This window comes from Numida meleagris, chromosome 3, assembly GCF_002078875.1.
Source record: "Numida meleagris isolate 19003 breed g44 Domestic line chromosome 3, NumMel1.0, whole genome shotgun sequence".
Taxonomy (NCBI): domain Eukaryota; kingdom Metazoa; phylum Chordata; class Aves; order Galliformes; family Numididae; genus Numida; species Numida meleagris.
Genome location: NC_034411.1, coordinates 43,369,905 through 43,382,594, shown reverse-complemented (window position 1 = coordinate 43,382,594; position 12,690 = coordinate 43,369,905). Strand labels below are relative to the sequence as shown.

The window sequence follows — 12,690 nt, the reverse complement described above, 5'->3', positions numbered from 1 at the left end:
AAACACTTCAAACATGAGATTCCAATTACAACACAATGCAATTTCCTTAGTAAATCAAAACCAAAACCAAAACAGAGACCTCCAAGCCTCGGCCTGCAGATGTCAATGGGTTATCAAACGTCGACAAGAATATGAATGACTCAGAGTTGAATCCTTCAGTATCTAGAACCATTCAAAGAAAGGGATTTCCACAGAGGCTTCTTCTAATCCCCTTTTTTCTCAGTCATAGGGGCAGTTCAATTTTCGTTGCCCTTTAAGAGCTCCTGGGCTATAATGAAGAAAAAAAAAGATGCTGACTATTTGCATAGCCAGGTTCTTTCCATTAAAGCCCAGGAGCACAGCAGAAGAGCCACCCAGCACTTAGCAGCAACAGTGGGTATCTGTCTCTTGGCAGGCAGTGGTTTAATTCACCTTCGCCATGGATATGGCCTTCCATAGAACCTCATTTTAGCCCCCACACAGCTTCAGCAGTGGCTTGGGGGAGGGCAGAAGCACTACAGCAAACTTACTCTAAAATACAGCCTCGTTGTAAGGTCTGTAGAAGGAACTGTTTGATCCAGAAGCAGCTCTGAGAGATTAAACAATTCCATACCTACTCATCCTCCGATATCAGAATGCATTCTCAAGCTTAAAGCATTGACAGGAGGTTTTTGCTTTTTGATTTAGGATCTTCAGCTAATATGCATCAGTCTGCCTAAGGGGGGAACAAAACCCAGCAACAACAAACCTTATCCCTGATCTCGTCATCTGGAAAGCCAATGAGAGATTTCACTAGAAAGGGATCAAAAGGATCCAACTGCATTTAATGTACAGCACGTACTCTGAGAGCAGTTGGGGCAGTCTTGAAAGCCAAGAAGAACTTTCCTTTTTACTGTACTTTTTTCCCCTTTGAAGAAAAAAAAAAAATCCAACCACATTTTAAGGAGATACTGGAAAACATGAAAAACAGCAGTAACAAACGAGTGGGACGAGGCAATCCTTGGTGAAAACTGAAAACATAGTCACTGCTCCATGCTTTATGACATTAGAAGAGCTGAAAATACTTCTGCCTGCTAAAACCTGACCTCACAGCCCCGAGATTTTTCTCAAACAGTTGCCCTTGCTACCGCAAATAGCCTCTTACACCCCTCCCGCCTCCTCAGCTATGGGTAGCACTGGGGCAGACTCTCTCCCCTCTCTGGGAGTCCACATTACAGTACAGAAACGGCAGCCGTGTTCAGGGTACACAGCACTCGCTGAAGAAATGGGGACAAGCCCTGCTGCGATTTCAGATTGAAGAGACTTTCAAATTATTTCATGTAAGCTGTTAGATACTCTCAGCTTTGAGACGATGGGCTCTAAGTCTTGCAAACTGTTGAAAACAGCCTCTTCCCTTATCACTCGTCCTGATAAAGTGATTTGGAATGCCTTAAAAAAAAATCCTTGAGAGGAAAAAGGGGATGAGACATTCTTTGCAGACGGCTTAGATAAAGAGAATATAAAATTCTTCTGACCAGGCCACATCACAAAGGTTTACTTGATAAAAGCAACATGTTGATTTATTCCATTCCTTTCCCCTGCTGCCCAAGCTGTGAAATACAGGCAGATGATGCAATCCCTCCGAGAGAGAAGGAAAAAAAAAATTTTAAAAATTTTAAAAAAGTGAGCAAGCAGGCAAGAGACCATTGCTCAGCACAGTGTATTGCTGGCATGCCCGAGGTTATGTAAGGCACTCCTGGAGGGCCGCAGGAGCACTCGAGCTGGCTGCACTGCAGGCAGGGCTGGGCACGGGGTCTGCATCCCCTCCAACGCATGGAACTCTCCACAGGCTGCAGCCAGGCAGCAGAGCACCAGCAACAGAGAAGCAACTTGAAAACCAAACAAAGCTGTCATCACCATTTGTGTTTATTAAAAACAGAATCAAAAGCAACACTGGTGATTTCTCCTAACTAAAGACTAGCAGAAAGTCTTTTGTTCTGGTGTCTGAACTCATCAAACATGCTTACCCTTTCAAAACATAACAAAACAAAAGCAAAGGAAGGAATTATAGTGTCTTCTAAAATTGTGTGTGATCCTAACCAATTTCTGCATAATATATTTTCAAGACTAAATCACTAAAATTTATCTGAATTCAAGGTATTTTTTTCTACTTACAAGTGAGATAATAATTATATAGTGTTAATTTACACATGAAATATCATAAAATTTGATTAAAATAGAGCATTAAAGGATATCACAACACCATGAGTTTGTTTTTTCAGTGTAAGAAATGATTTTAATATAATTTACATTTGTGTTATCTACACACAGGGCCAATTAAATTCCTCATGAAGCCTGGAAAGGCTTGCTTTATTCCACTGTGGCTTTGAATTAAACACTATCTAGGGTATGGCTAAATCCTCCCACCTCTTCCATTCGCATTTTATTGCAACTTGAATCTCGTGATATTTTAGACTTTTGGGCAAAACCACCCTGGTTCTGGTTTGAAAGAAACAGTTTAGGGCAACTGGTTTCTTCCATTTATGTAAAAGTAATCAAAAGGTGCATTAGCTTTACTTAAAATCTACAACAGTTGAATCCTTAAAAGACCAGAAGATACACTGAAAAATGAGCAACCAGCCTCCATTTACAAAAAATATCTCATGAAATTCTCTGTAGTGTGAGAATAACTAAGATCCAGATCATTCCGTTATTTCCAATTTCAAGCTAAGTGCATTCATTTCAAAACTATAGTGTCTTCCTAGACTTCATCTCGCCTGTCACAGCCAATTAGTCAAGGGCAATTATACACGAGAGCAGCGCATAAAAAAGAAAGATGAAAAAGAAAGTGGCTATAACAGTCTAGATATCAAGGAGCAATTATATCTTGGATATAAATTATGCCTTCTCTCAAAGAAATCCCATAGTCTACTCAGGAAACATCCCACCTGGCTCTGATATGCACTGAACAATGGCTAGACACCAACACAACAGCCTGTGGCAGGAAGTGAAGAAGACTTTGGTGAGCTGAAATAATAGCAAAGGAAAACAAAGTACAGAGAGCGCAACACTCAGTGACGTTCTTGTCCATGGAACTTCATTGCCAAAAGATCATGACAAAGCACATAGGTATGTCCTAGACTGTCTGAAAATGCAGCACAATGCCATCTGCAGACTACCCTTCTTTCAGTGTCTCTCTCGATGGAGGAGTCAGCCCCGGTCTCCAAAAGTCAGACCAGTGGAGTAGGTGACTCAGGAGGGCACTGGTGCAGATTTTCAATTGTTCACCGCCTCATGCTTCAGCCCACGCTTTCCTATCGTAAGTGCATTTAAAATATTTATAAAACACATCAAGAAGCTGCAGGGATGAAATCCCATCTGAAGTTATCACATCAGAGCTTACTATGTTGAACACAGAAATGCGTGGGGCTCCTGATCTGCTCTCCACACAGAGCTAATGGCCAGCATCCAAGAGCTCTGACTGGCAGGTATGCCAGCCCAAAGAGACCCAGCTTGAAGAACTCTGGCTGTACCACTGCACATGCAGTCAAATCAACAAACAAATATTTCCTTCAGAGAAAGCACACCTTTGGCCAGAGGGTCAGATTACAAATGATCAACTTGTACCTGATTTGGGCATTATTCTGCATCGGTAGAGCTGGTTAGGCATTTCTAAACCTTTTTGGAAGAGTACACCCAGAACAGCCATTCTGAACTGAACAGTGGGACCTGAAAGCCTCCACCTACACTTCTGAAATGTTCCTCAGATCTGGATAGACCAGCCCTGCCGAATCCATCTCCAGACACCAGATAAACAGTGTAAATCCCTTGCCACCACCCTGTCATAGAAGCATCAATCACATCATCGCTGAAGCAATTCCAAAAGTCTTCAGCATTGAAATTGCAGATGCAACCTTAACTGACCCTGGTCCGACCTCTGTTAGACAGTACCGGGAATGAAATGGCTTTTGGTGTGTGCAGTGTCTGACTTGCAAGGGAGAAGGAGGATTTCTGCGCCTTTGCAAAACCATAGAGCAGAGGTACTGCGTGCTCAGCCTCTGTGCTCTGGCAGTCAGGACGCTGGCGATAGCAGCCCTTGCCAGGGGAGGGACCTCTGAGGCCAAGATGTTGGCTGTACTCTTGCATGCCCTTTTAGGGGAGGATAACTAAACCTCTACCCTTTTAAGCTAAGGGGATTGCAAAATATTTCCAAGTGTGAGCAAATATCTTTTGGATGGGCCAGATCTCGTCATTCAAAATGAACTGTTAGAAGCCTCAGTATTTCAGGTTCTCTAATAGCCAAGCCAGAAGTTATTTAAATAGATTGCACATAGCAAAACAAACTCATGTCATCTCCCACCTCAGGTACAGAGCTTTTCCACTTCTCCATCAAGTGAAAAGCAGTTCTGGTTGAAGCATCCCTGAGCAGTGGCTGCAGCAGATATAGGGGCAGCCTCAGGTCAGAACACACTGCAGCCTCATGGCCAAGTCTGGGATCTTTATTCACTCTGTCTTATCAACTGATGTCCACCACTGTTGTCGGTGAGCTACAAATGTTCAGTATGACTAGATTTCTGGCTCTGGGCTTGTTTAGAGATCTTTAAGTTTATCAATAACTGTGTATGACAATTTATGCACAGACAAGTCTGACAAGAGAGCAGAACAGACATTGAAGCTTTCTCCCCAGATCTCTCCTCTCCTTTACACCCAGCACGACTGCAAAGAAAGCTGCCACTACTGGCACTGCTGCCACTGGGGTACCACTGATGGAGTTGGTCCCAAATGTCCTGCCTCCCCTCATCCCATTGCATCTCCCTAAAGCAGGACATGTAGGATAGTTCTCATCCATCACAGGATACATACGCTGAGGCCTGTAATTAATGTAAAATACATATATATATATATAAAAATCCAATTAGTCAAAAACATGCTTGTTACTGCATACCAAGGTACAGGAGAGAGATTTGAAGAACTTCAGTCCAGAAACATTTCTGCTGTCCATCTTCTGAGGAACTGCACTCAAGGAGATGCATAACATGGCACATACTGACACAAAAAGAAAGCTTTAGGGGCCTGCAGAAAAGGGGCCCGTGCATTTCTCCCTGATTCACAGACTCCCAAACCTCAGATTTGAGTCTTATTTAGATAAACAAATGAACAGATATCTTAACATCGTTCTTTTGCAACACCAGTCTCAGAAATACAGAGGGATCAGTGGCAGTGACCACTGTGGCCATAAGCCCCGTTCTTATCATCCCGTGGTGTTTGGGGTAGTGTTTTGAGTGGATAGTGTCCTATTACTGCCATTACACTCCTTGCAAGTGAATTCCACACCAACATGTCTCTGCAGCTGAGAAAAATAGCTCAGTGCCAAGGATTTATGTAACAGGTGTAAACAGCAAAGGAAATACTCTGGCCAACCCACCTACTCAGCCCCAAACCCATCACCAAGACAATAAAAACAAAGAAACTCAATAGGAAAAAAAAAATCCACTAATTCTACAAACACACTGACTGCAGTGTTAAACAAACATGCCAAATTATCTTGAGAATTGCCAAGTGCTGTACTACTAGGTTTCCTCCTGCACAACGTCAGTGCTGTGACGGCGGGTCTGGTTAAGATCACTGCTGTGAAAAATAAAACCTGCAAGATAGGCCACACGGTTCCTTCAAACAATAAACCATCTTCAGCCTGGTTTGAACGGCAGTGACGTGTGCACAGGACTAAACAGTGAGATTTCAGCCTCCTGAAGTCAATGACAAAAAACTCACATGTGTTGGCATGGTCAGGGTCAACCACCCCACCCTTAATTTACGCTTTTTACAACCTTAGTTAAAGCAAGCAAAATGGCAACAAATGCACCAGCAACACAGCAAACACCCCCTGCCTAGGAAAACTATCCTTTAGAAGTGGTAGTATTTGTGAAGTCAAACCATGTAGTACTCTGTTCCCAACACAAACTTTGGACAAGTTGCTTCAGTTTTCCATGTTTCAGTGATCACAGCTGTCACAGGGGGACAAAACCACCTCTTCACACTTTGTTTTTTTCTACAGCCCATCCAAACTCAGAGGAAAAGTTTTATCCAGAGCTGCAGTTCGATATTGTTAAGTGTTGACAGTGAGTTTAATATGACCAGCAAAACTTTTCCACTTCCACAGAATTCTTTTCCTTTCCTTTTGTTTTACAGCCTGCTGAAACTGTGATAGTCCACATCTGGATAGTGTCTGGTTCAAGACAGACACCAAACAAAAAAGGCCATGTTTGGGGTTAGAGGCAGGCATTCATTAGACAGTGCAGAAGAGCCATTTAACACTGTTTTGCAAAATAGGAGTGTGGGGAGATGTGGGTTGTAACATCGGTGACATTTTATGCTGCTTTCTGAACCTCAGAGACTTAGTTTGAATTTAGTTTCTTGATCTTTCTTTTCTCCAAACAGAGACTGTACCTCATAAAAGCAATGAAACAGACCATAAGGATTAAGTTATTTCAAATGTTTCCAACAACTACCGTATAACACGTATAAAGGGAGAGCATGAAACAAATTCTTCAGGGATCACCTTATCGTACATAACAGCCCAAAACACCCATTGGTGTTATTACCTAGACACAATAGGAAAACCAGGTGGCAACATCGACAGAGGACACCAGCAAACAATGGAAATAACCACTATCTAGGCATACTGTTATAGAGAGATGTTCAGCTAGGAAGTGATGAATACGTTAACAGAAAAATGAGCAGAGATCAGTGGAGGGTACAAATGAGGATGGAAACTACACCGCTATCCATTAAAAACAGGGAGAAAAGCAGAATAAGATGATATTTCTAAATTTCCAGATCTCCTACATTAACAACATACTCTCTTTAAGCATACTTATGATCAGTTTTACTTATTGCCACAATTGATGAGTAATTACTTAATGCTGCAATGAACCATATTAAATCGTTTTGAAATGTGATGAGTCTAACAGCAGTCCAATATGTAGAAAAAAAAACATTCAAACAAACAAAAAAAAACCCACGACCACAATCAGCCTAATTTATGGAAGAAGGTATGAGAAACAAAGGCAGTCTCTTCCTTCAACACAGGCACATATCACCTCATGAACACGGGCACATGCTATGCATGTGAAGGAAAAATGAGCTTTCAGTGGCTGTTCCTGTGAGGGGGATACATGAGCAAAAAAAACAGAGAGAAAAAAACAAACAAGCCAAAGCAAACCACCACAGAGGCAGACAAGCAGAAGGAGCACAGCATGACTAAGCACTGGGCTCATGGACCCCACCCCCTCAGAGCACATTTTGATTTACAAGTAAATAACATCTATTTGGGGGTTTGTCCCATTTTCTCCAATTCCCTACCTCCCCAAACATACACACCCACCAGTTCAGCGATACAGGATTTTGCATATTCTTTGCTGACATGTGAGGCAGTGTCAGAGATGCACCACTCTCACCATCATTTATTTGTCCTCCATTGCCATGCCTGGAAATATAGTTCAGCTGTTTCAGTCCAGGAAGGCAAATGATAGTATTTAGTAAATGCAAAAAAGATGCTGAGCAGCGTGAGAAATGAAAATGACAATAAATCTAAAATGTTTAATAGCCATTACTTTAGTGATTTGTCAATGTCAGGAGGACAACCTTGGATACCTGAAATGTGGGTCTCGCATTAAAAAAAAAACAAAAGCAGCTATATAACTCCTAATGTGCATAGAACTCATTATTCTAACATGCCTTACGAGGCCATTTTCCTCTTGTACTTGAGGAACAAATGTGGCCGTAAGACAGAACACCTCTGAAACCTGCCTACTGCTTTACAATGAACTGCATCACACTGTTCACATTTCTCCATGTACCTGCTGACTGCAAAGCAGTTAACACCACCTTGGTTCACAAAGAACTTAACAGACAATAAAGTGAATTGTAAGAACAGAAAATCCCATGACAAAGGAAGTGCATTAGTAAGAATATTCAATATTCTACCCATGTGGACGAGAACTGGGTCAGAGTTTCTCCCAGAGATATACCTGCCAAAGTGACATAACAGATACACAATTATAAAATAAATTAAGCAATCTGAAGAGACAAGATCTAAACCCTGCTGTTCTTGTTTCATTCCATAACAGACACAAGAATTGAAGAATAGATTGATACTACTGAATAAGAGCCATGTCATTTTATCTGTTATTATTCATCATGGCATACCGTGAACAGAGATTAAATAGAAGCCCTGATAAGTTCAAATGATACAGTTATCAAGCCCAGGTGTTTCTAATAGGTCCTTCACAATGGTATCTGAACTGTTAAAAAGAAGTAACACAAAGACTGTAAAATAAGTGAGAGCCAGAGCTGAAGAGAAGGAGGTACTCAGAAAAGCTTAACAGGATAACCACAGGGAAATGGGGATAGGAAGGAAGAGGCAACACTAACATTGTGTTTAATTTTGTCTCCTCCCAGACAGCAAAGCACGTGGGGTCTGATTCACCTCTTCTTTCTATTAGTATAAATGATAAGGGACCCCACAAAAGACCATGAAACTACACCAATGTGAGTTGAAGAGAATTTAAAGTGGCCACAGATCTCTCCAAATTATCCAAATTATACTCATGCTGAAATGAAAGAGTTTTTTCTCCACTGTGGCATGCAGGGTGAAACCTTGGCTTTATTGGCTCCCCATCTGAGTCATGATTCAGGAGGTCTGCACAACAAAGCAGCAGAGAGGGGCTACTACTCCATTAGTGCCTCCACTGAGAGCAAACACGTCCCCCACGTGCAAGCCTTATCAGACATCTGAGAATTCACCAAGCTGCAGACCATGCTTGAACTTCTCCAAAAACACAAATCCATAGGGAACCACTTCTCTATTATTTCAAAATCTCCTGCCTGTGGGTCTGCTTGTCCTTCAAATGAGATGGTGTAGGAGCCATTCAGAGCCTGTTCCTGTCGCAATCACTCTTCATTACTGCTCCCACTCACAGTCAGTAAAAGAAGGGGATCCCTCTGAGATACTGGATGCCAGCAGAAAATTACCAAGAGCCTGGTGTTTAATAGCAGCTCTGCTTCAAGCTACTATATATGCTTTTTCTCTGTGAAATGTGATTTCTATAGGATAGTGATTAGAAATCATTGTGTTTTCTAAAGAACCACTACAGCCATAAAGATAATAATACAATCAAATAGTAATGTTAATAGTGTCTTCCATTCATAGATTGGAAGTTTAACAACTCAAACCTGGCAGCACCCTGGGAGATTTGAAAAAAGAGATTTTCCTAGCTGTTAGAAAAGGGCAAATGAATACACAGATGGATTAAATGATGGTTCCTTCAAAGGCAGGAGCAGAACCTGTAGCTGAGGTGAGGATACAACTCCAATTTCAGACCAATGGTTGCATGCTGCTCTTCTCAATGGTATCATTTTATCAAGGTGATTCCTTTACTTCTATCTATGCCAATCAGAAAAGTTATACCACCATAAAACAGCAAGATGCGCTGGGTAGAGATATTCCATTGTGACTCTTGGAGTAAAAAGAAACTTCTTTATTTACTTTTGTCATTTGAGATATATTAAGCAAGCTCAGTCACTATTAAACGGAACAACTGAGTCTGTGGAAGGAATGATGTTTCTAGCCATCCTGCTACAATTCTGCTAGTACAACTGGCAAAATATACCTATACAAACAATATACCTCCTACCACCTCTGGTAACAAATCTAGTGAATTGACTAAACGAGAATTAAACTTCTTTCAAGGCAAATTAACTTCGTAGCAGAGCGTCCTTTACCCCGGGTATTAAACTATTTGCCACTGCTGCATTACACCTCCCTGACATGTACGTATGTATATACATGCATATATGGTTCCAACAGCCACTGGCGCAACAAACTTCCACCTGTACTTGCTGTGAGTCAGAGCAGGTTAAACTTGTGGAGCACATTGCTTGTCTCTGAGCTTCAGTAATACTGTAGCAGTAGAGCTGAGCTACACAAGAGCAAAATGGCAGGAACCCACTTCCAAGCCTATTACACGTAACCTGCCCACAATGCCAAGCTTTGCCTGCAGCTCTGCTTAAACTTTTCTATTTACAGGTATCACCCTGCAACTTGAGGTGCTATGAGTCCACTGCATGTTGGCCCAACTGATGGGGAACTTTTGCACTTCTTGTATGTGGGAGGAAGACATGGTACCTGTCGGGAAAACATCCAACTATAGCGTCAGTACATCACCATGATAAGCCAAATTCAACAAAGCGAAGAGAAAAGGACTTTTCTGGAGATATTTCCAGCTGATACATGTATAGATTCCTACAGTAGTTCAAAAGCATAAGAAAATAAAAGACATGAGGGCTTTCTGGGCAATCCCATGTCAGCAACACAGGAGAAGCTTTGCAGGCCTGGATGAGATGCCTCCGCCTGCCTGCCCACAGCCAAAGCAGTCCTGTAGCAGTTGTGAACCTCCCAGGGAGGAGCTGAAGAAGGCCGGAGATGATCTGCAGTCCTCTGCAGCACAGCAGTGTTCTCAGAGGAAACAACCAACAGCCCACACAGCCAGTAACAACACTAGGGGGCCATTTTGTTCCTACTCATTACTGAGTATGTACGCAACTTTCTCACCAAATCCCCCTGAAGAGCGGTCTACAGACAGGCAAAAACAGACATTTTGGGGGTAAGAAGAAGCAAAAGTTGTTGGCAGCTTTTTATTTTTATTTTTTACTTTTAAGCCTCTTTATGTGTAATAGTAATATCTGCTGTAGAGAACTGCACACAGACTCAACCATTCAGTTTACCTGGATCGTGGATTTGTGTGTCTGAGTGCCTGCTTCCTGATGCTGGGTTTGAGAGCGCTTCAATCCCAAGACCAAGGGACTCATGGAAGATTTACAGTAAAAATTAAAATCAGACCTCTCAATGTAGAAAGAGGAATCAATGTGAAGCTCTGCAAGTACAAGAAACACATCAAAGCAGGAGTGTGAGGTAGCCTGTTATGCTTCATTACCAAGCAAGAAGAGGCTCTGTACTCGGGCCTGGGCCACTCAAGTGTTTTACACACTGACTCAGTGTTTCCCAGGCAGGAGGCTGAATCCCACCACTCATCTTAGCTGCTTGAACTGAGGAGCTCAAGAGCTGATTTTAGTATGTCTGTGCACAGACACCAGCACAACCCACTGTGCTAAGGTGAAGATGCAAAAAGACTGCATGTTACCTGTCAGCTTGGTTTTCAGCAACTAAATCTGCCTTCTACTTCGGAAAATAGATGATCAGGCATGGATTTCAAAATAAAAAGATCCCTGATACATTGAAATGACACAGAAAACGTATCTGTGGCTTCTAGCATTTCTGAAACCAGAGTTAAGCAGCAGCACAGACTGTACATTAACTACTAGTTAGAAAGCTATGGTAGAAACTCATAAATGCAGTTAGAAAGTTTCTATTCTTAGTCTGAATTTGAATACTTCTCTCTTGTACACATAGACCATGGCTGAGAAAGTTAAATAAAATCCATTTCCTTATATAGCAGAAAGCTTTTAGGCTACAAGCATCCCATACCAGAAGGATTTTCAGCCTAAAAATTACATTATGATGACAATTCAGACATTAATTCTTTGTTTAAGCCCCATGGGTTGAGTAGTTCTTAAAACACAATACTTTTAATAAAAATTATAATGAAAAATAAATCCAGGTATGTATAGAAAAGGATTACAGAAAAGTCTCTCTTTAGGAGGCAGAAAAGAAGTTGAACAGAATTTACTGAGAATTTATAGAATTTTATAATCCATGATGCATATTTGTACTATTTTTCTTTAGGATTATCCTACAGTATAGCAAACACTTTGCGCCATACTGAACTCTGCATGGCTAATAAAAATCTGCACAAACGTACATTTGTATAAAGATTCACCTTCTTGTGTGAAATCTCTTTTTTTTTTAAACACAGCTACTATTAAAAAAAAAACAAAACAAAACCAGTCAACTTTCTAGAGATACAGCTGAGTATGGAAGGATTCACTTCCTGAAACACCAGGAAACACCATTTCAGTAGTGCTCTTTTACAGGATATATCTACTTCAGTTCAACCGTTAGTAAACAGGGGGAACAAATGTCCTAATCTGTGAGCCATAATTCCCACCCGTGACTCACAGAATAGCTAGTTAGTTAGGGCTCATTTTCCCTCTAACGTTGATACAGCTGACAAAAAAAGTGACAGTCTTATCAAGATTAATCAGATCCTGCTTGATCAGATTTCTTCACATTCTACAAACACGGGAATCCAAGGAGCTGCTTTTTTTATCCTCTAACACCTATACTCAAAAAATATATGTATCCTTCCAAAAGTAGGTGCCATAATCCCTATTTTAAAGGGGAGGAATTATAAAGGCAGGGAAAGGTTAAGTAATTTGCTCACATTTTTACTATGAAATGGTAGCAATCTGAACCTTGACTTCGTTTCTCTTCTAGCCACCAGACCTGTAGATTTATTCAGTGAACCAGGCAGGCTCTCACAGACATACATATTTATTTGTGAGTATGCATCAGTAATAGCTCAATCACAAAATTTAACAACAAAATAAATCAAACCAAATATGAGCAGAGGACCAGCACCACCACTCAGACAAAAGTATTTTGTATTTAATTCTGAGCACAGGAAAGCCACTTTTAAGCAGCGCTGCTAACAGGGCCCAATCTGCATACAGAGTTCCTGCTATAATTCTAAACCAGTGGACCCACCAAACTCT

General features: G+C 41.3%; 1 protein-coding gene across 11 annotated transcripts in view; it reads right to left on the bottom strand.

Annotated features, from left to right (window-relative positions):
- The window catches only part of PDE10A (phosphodiesterase 10A), a 361,041-nt gene that overhangs the window by 202,167 nt on the left and 146,184 nt on the right, over positions 1-12,690 (bottom strand). Inside the window, exon 1 of one of the 11 annotated variants that reach the window (XM_021391097.1) lies at positions 10,744-10,892. The exons of the other annotated variants lie outside the window; for them this stretch is intronic. The gene's annotated coding sequence lies outside the window, so the exon portion shown is untranslated. Of the gene's footprint in view, positions 1-10,743; positions 10,893-12,690 lie in introns of those variants that run through there. 11 annotated transcript variants of the gene reach the window in all.